Here is a 6,225-nt window from a genome sequence, read left to right as displayed (position 1 = left end):
CACAGGCTCCATACAGCCATACAACACAGGCTATATACAACCATACAACACAGGCTCCATACAGCCATACAACACAGACTATATACAACCATACAACACAGGCTCCATACAGCCATACAACACAGGCTCCATACAGCCATACAACACAGGCTCCATACAGCCATACAACACAGGCTCCATACAGCCATACAACACAGACCCGTCGTCCCTCCAGCAACACACCCTAATGATTCTGTGTTGCATTTCGTAGTAGTTCTTTCCTGACTGCCTTAGCTCTCTTAAGGTTTTCGTAATCATCTCCAACGTATCTTGTTTCCAAGTGGGCATCTCTCTGATGATCGATTGATAAAGATTAGGCCACCCCAAAAGGTGGCACGGGCATGAATAGCCCGTAAGTGATGGCCCTTTTGAGCCATTACCAGTATCAAGAGATGATACTGGAGATCTGTGGAGGTGCGACTGCACCCTGCGTGACGGGAGATGTCTGCCGGACCAAATGGTGACCAAATGGTCTTCATCTCTCTCTCTCTCTCTCTCTCTCTCTCTCTCTCTCTCTCTCTCTCTCTCTCTCTCTCTCTCTCTCTCTCTCTCTCTCTCTCTCTCTCTCTCTCTCTCTCTCTCTCTCTCTCTCTCTCTCACTCTCTCTCACTCTCTCTCTCTCTCTCTCTCTCTCTCTCTCTCTCTCTCTCTCTCTCTCTCTCTCTCTCTCTCTCTCTCTCTCTCTCTCTCTCTCTCTCTCTCTCTCTCTCTCGTATTTCATTCCGCCTCGCCTTGCGTTAACACCTCCGCTTCATAAGCTGGTAACACCACCCTCGACTACCAATGTGTGTGACGTTCAGGTAACTTCTGGTGTGTTGTTCATCCTGTCCTCCCATCTAACACGTCGCATTCCTTACGGACGCGACCACTCCGCTCAAAATAGCGAAGCATTCGAAAGTATTAGCCCATCATAATATTGCCGTTTTCTGTGCATCATCGTCGATGGGTTTAGTGGGGTCCGGGGGGGGGGGGGGGGTTATGATTCTGGCTAGCGAAACAGCTGCATTTTTTGTACGGAGTGACCTGTCAGGAGAAAAACTCATTAAATACTCATCCTGTGAGTGATAGGAAGAGAGGTACAGGAACTTCGCTACAAATGCCTTTGAGGTCAATTTACAAATTTACTTTGTGCTTAAAGGTAAACAACTTACAGTTATAGTGACATTTACAAGAAAAAAATTACATACAAATTTACATAACAATTATATACAATTTCATTCAATTACATATAAAAAAAATCTTTAAAGTTTTCTTTAACACAAAGTACGAATATATATATATATATATATATATATATATATATATATATATATATATATATATATATATATATATATATATATATATATATATATATATATATATATATATATATATATATATATATATATATATATATATTGGCACAACTGGAAGGCCTGAGAAGCAATTGTCTCAAGATGATGCTCGCTTTCACACTCAGGTGCGTGATTGAGAGGTTTGGGGAGCGTATTATCAGAGCCTTTATATACTCTGATTTACATAAGTCGTTGGTGAGGGGGAGAGGGGGGGGAGGGGAGGGGGGACAGGAGCGTGGTGGGTAGGGGGACAGAGGAGCGTGGTGGGTAGGGGGACAGGAGCGTGGTGGGTAGGGGAACAGAGGAGCGTGGTGGGTAGGGGGACAGGAGCGTGGTGGGTAGGGGTAAGGAGAGGGTAAACTGGGGAAGGCGACTGAAACCCGTGCCTGAGGGGTCACATGGTTCGACTTAAAACCGGTTGGCTACACACGAAACCCTCTTCTCCTCCCCCATCCTTCCCAACCGGTTAATGCGGGATGCTGCTGCCACCACGTGTCTCCTGGTGGACGAGGAAGGGGAGCGGAACATGTTGGGCTTAGTGATGACGGGGGTGGGGGGGAGGGAGGTTTGCGGTTCGAAGATATTTCGAACATGGCTTCGTTATATCATCTGTTCGTATCACGCCTCTTTAAATGCTTCATATCCACATTCCGAACATTCCTTAAACACCCAATCTAACCTAAAATTTAGGCCTGACTATACACCGAATTCGAACACATAGGTTTATGTTAACTTAGATGTGAGACAAACTATTATAAATGTGTGGTACTTTACAGTCATTTAATGCTTTAAGGTTGACCGTAGCTTGGACGAGCATAGCTGAGGATGGATTGACAAGAGCGGATCAGTCTGCCGTGTCAGCAGACGAGGGGGTTCAGACTGCCGTGTCAGCAGACGAGGGGGTCAGTCTGCCGTGTCAGCAGACGAGGGGGTCAGTCTGCCGTGTCAGCAGACGAGGGGGTCAGTCTGCCGTGTCAGCAGACGAGGGGGTCAGTCTGTCGTGTCAGCAGACGAGGGGGGTCAGTCTGCCGTGTCAGCAGACGAGGGGGTCAGTCTGCCATGTCAGCAGACGAGGGGGTCAGTCTGCCGTGTGAGCAGACGAGGGGGTTCAGACTGCCGTGTGAGCAGACGAGGGGGTTCAGACTGCCGTGTGAGCAGACGAGGGGGTCAGTCTGCCGTGTGAGCAGACGAGGGGGTCAGTCTGCCGTGTGAGCAGACGAGGGGGTTCAGACTGCCGTGTCAGCAGACGAGGGGGTCAGTCTGCCGTGTCAGCAGACGAGGGGGTCAGTCTGCCGTGTCAGCAGACGAGGGGGTTCAGACTGCCGTGTGAGCAGACGAGGGGGTCAGTCTGCCGTGTCAGCAGACGAGGGGGTCAGTCTGCCGTGTGAGCAGACGAGGGGGTCAGTCTGCCGTGTGAGCAGACGAGGGGGTTCAGACTGCCGTGTCAGCAGACGAGGGGGTCAGTCTGCCGTGTGAGCAGACGAGGGGGTCAGTCTGCCGTGTGAGCAGACGAGGGGGTCAGTCTGCCGTGTGAGCAGACGAGGGGGTCAGTCTGCCGAGTCAGCAGACGAGGGGGGTCAGTCTGCCGTGTCAGCAGACGAGGGGGGGTCAGTCTGCCGTGTCAGCAGACGAGGGGGTCAGTCTGCCGTGTCAGCAGACGAGGGGGTCAGTCTGCCGTGTCAGCAGACGAGGGGGTCAGTCTGCCGTTTCAGCAGACGAGGGGGTCAGTCTGCCGTGTCAGCAGACGAGGGGGTCAGTCTGCCGTGTCAGCAGACGAGGGGGTCAGTCTGCCGTGTCAGCAGACGAGGGGGTCAGTCTGCCGTGTCAGCAGACGAGGGGGTCAGTCTGCCGTGTCAGCAGACGAGGGGGTCAGTCTGCCGTGTCTGCAGACGAGGGGGTCAGTCTGCCGTGTCAGCACACGAGGGGGTCAGTCTGCCGTGTCAGCAGACGAGGGGGTCAGTTTGCCGTGTCAGCAGACGAGGGGGTCAGTCTGCCGTGTCAGCAGACAAGAGGGGTCAGTCTGCCGTGTCAGCAGACGAGGGGGTCAATCTGCCGTGTCAGCAGACGAGGGGGGGTCAGTCTGCCGTGTCAGCAGACGAGGGGGTCAGTCTGCCGTGTCAGCAGACGAGGGGGTCAGTCTGCCGTGTCAGCAGACGAGGGGGTCAGTCTGCCGTGTCAGCAGACGAGGGGGTCAGTCTGCCGTGTCAGCAGACGAGGGGGTCAGTCTGCCGTGTCAGCAGACGAGGGGGTCAGTCTGCCGTGTCAGCAGACGAGGGGGTCAGTCTGCCGTGTCAGCAGACGAGGGGGTCAGTCTGCCGTGTCACCAGACGAGGGGGTCAGTCTGCCGTGTCTGCAGACGAGGGGGTCAGTCTGCCGTGTCAGCAGACGAGGGGGTCAGTCTGCCGTGTCAGCAGACGAGGGGGTCAGTTTGCCGTGTCAGCAGACGAGGGGGTCAGTCTGCCGTGTCAGCAGACAAGAGGGGTCAGTCTGCCGTGTCAGCAGACGAGGGGGTCAATCTGCCGTGTCAGCAGACAAGAGGGGTCAGTCTGCCGTGTCAGCAGACGAGGGGGTCAGTCTGCCGTGTCAGCAGACAAGAGGGGTCAGTCTGCCGTGTCAGCAGACGAGGGGGTCAGTCTGCCGTGTCAGCAGACGAGGGGGTCAGTCTGCCGTGTCAGCAGACGAGGGGGTCAGTCTGCCGTGTCAGCAGACGAGGGGGTCAGTCTGCCGTGTCAGCAGACGAGGGGGTCAGTCTGCCGTGTCAGCAGACGAGGGGGTCAGTTTGCCGTGTCAGCAGACGAGGGGGTCAGTCTGCCGTGTCAGCAGACAAGAGGGGTCAGTCTGCCGTGTCAGCAGACGAGGGGGTCAGTCTGCCGTGTCAGCAGACAAGAGGGGTCAGTCTGCCGTGTCAGCAGACGAGGGGGTCAGTCTGCCGTGTCAGCAGACGAGGGGGTCAGTCTGCCGTGTGAGCAGACGAGGGGGTCAGTCTGCCGTGTGAGCAGACGAGGGGGTCAGTCTGCCGTGTCAGCAGACGAGGGGGTCAGTCTGCCGTGTCAGCAGACGAGGGGGTCAGTCTGCCGTGTCCTAAGGGAGTCCTTACTGAAGGTATTCAGTTGTTAGCGTCTCTCTCTCTCTCTCTCTCTCTCTCTCTCTCTCTCTCTCTCTCTCTCTCTCTCTCTCTCTCTCTCTCTCTCTCTCTCTCTCTCTCTCTCTCTCTCTCTCTCTCTCTCTCTCGTGAGGTGGCGTATAGTCTTTCGTACTGGTTGCCTCTTCTATTGCCGCTGATGCCTCTTTATTTTACTACTGCTGTTGCTACCTGTTCTCTTATCGCTGCTGCTGTTGCCTCCTCGACTGCTCTTGTTTTAATCCCGGAGAATATTGGTGATAGCTGATAGTCAGGGAGAGATAGAGAGACCAACAGATGAAGAGAGGGAGGGAAGGAGAGAGCAAGAGAGGGTGAAATACAGCAAAAGAGAGAGCGAGAGCAAAAGAGGAAGAGAGGGAGCAAAAGAGGGCAAGAGCAAGAGAGGGAGAGATAAAGAGAGAGAGAGAGAGAGAGAGACAGAGACAGAGACCGAGAACGCTAGGCATGGCCCGACGATTCAACCAACAGTAATATATGAATGATGCATTTTCTCCAGCAAGTTGACGAAAACTACAATTTTCCTCAAGTTTGTTCCATTATGGAGGCTCGCCAGAAGGGGGCGCACCGCCCCCGCTCCCACAGGGGCGGGGATCCCCACCGTGGGCGCCAGGAGATTCAACCTTACGCCCCACCGTGGCATGCAAATGTCCTGCCCTAGTGGAAAGAGTTATCAGCCAGGCAGCTCGCGCCACGAAACGTTTCGATAAACATGGAAATGAAAAATGTTTGGCTGATGTGTGAGTAGGTGGGGGGGGGGGTGGAGGGCCCCAGGAGGGGGGGGGGGTTGTGGAGGGCCCCAGGAGGGGGGGTGTGGAGGGCCCCAGGAAGGGGGGGGGATGTATTGTTGGGGTATATCACTATGTCACTCTGACATAACTATTATGCTCACCGCATTGGTATTATAAAATATTAATACTTTTGCAGTGAGAGAGCGCGTGCGCGCACCTGAAGTAAAATGTGATTTTTTTTTATACTAGTTCCATTTTTTTTTTATTATTTTTTTGCAGGTTTGGAATGGGGATGTAATTTTTTGTGGTTTGGAAAATATATATATATATATATATATATATATATATATATATATATATATATATATATATATATATATATATATATATATATATATATATATATATATATATATATTATATATATATATATATATATATATATATATATATATATATATATATATATATATATATATATATATTCCTCCCTCACACTCTTCCTCCCTCACACTCCCCACTCCCCCTTTCCAAATGACACTAAGCTTATGGGGCAGACCGTGGCGGGGAGGGCGGAGAAACAGACACACAAGTGGCTCCAAGAAATTAAGCCAATCAAATGCAACGTTATGAAAATAACTAAGAAACAGGGGTGGCCAGAAATGATGGGGGATAGACGAAGTAAGCATCTCCAGGTGAAGGAAGTTCCAGATGAAGGAAAGTTCCAGATGATGGAAGTTCCAGGTGATGGAAGTTCCAGATGAAGGAAAGTTCCAGATGATGGAAGTTCCAGGTGATGGAAGTTCCAGATGAAGGAAGTTCCAGATGAAGGAAAGTTCCAGATGATGGAAGTTCCAGGTGATGGAAGTTCCAGGTGAAGGAAGTTCCAGGTGATGGAAGTTCCAGATGAAGGAAAGTTCCAGATGATGGAAGTTCCAGGTGATGGAAGTTCCAGGTGATGGAAGTTCCAGGTGATGGA

The sequence above is a fragment of the Procambarus clarkii genome, chromosome 10 (assembly GCF_040958095.1).
Source record: "Procambarus clarkii isolate CNS0578487 chromosome 10, FALCON_Pclarkii_2.0, whole genome shotgun sequence".
Taxonomy (NCBI): domain Eukaryota; kingdom Metazoa; phylum Arthropoda; class Malacostraca; order Decapoda; family Cambaridae; genus Procambarus; species Procambarus clarkii.
This window is presented reverse-complemented; position numbering follows the sequence as displayed.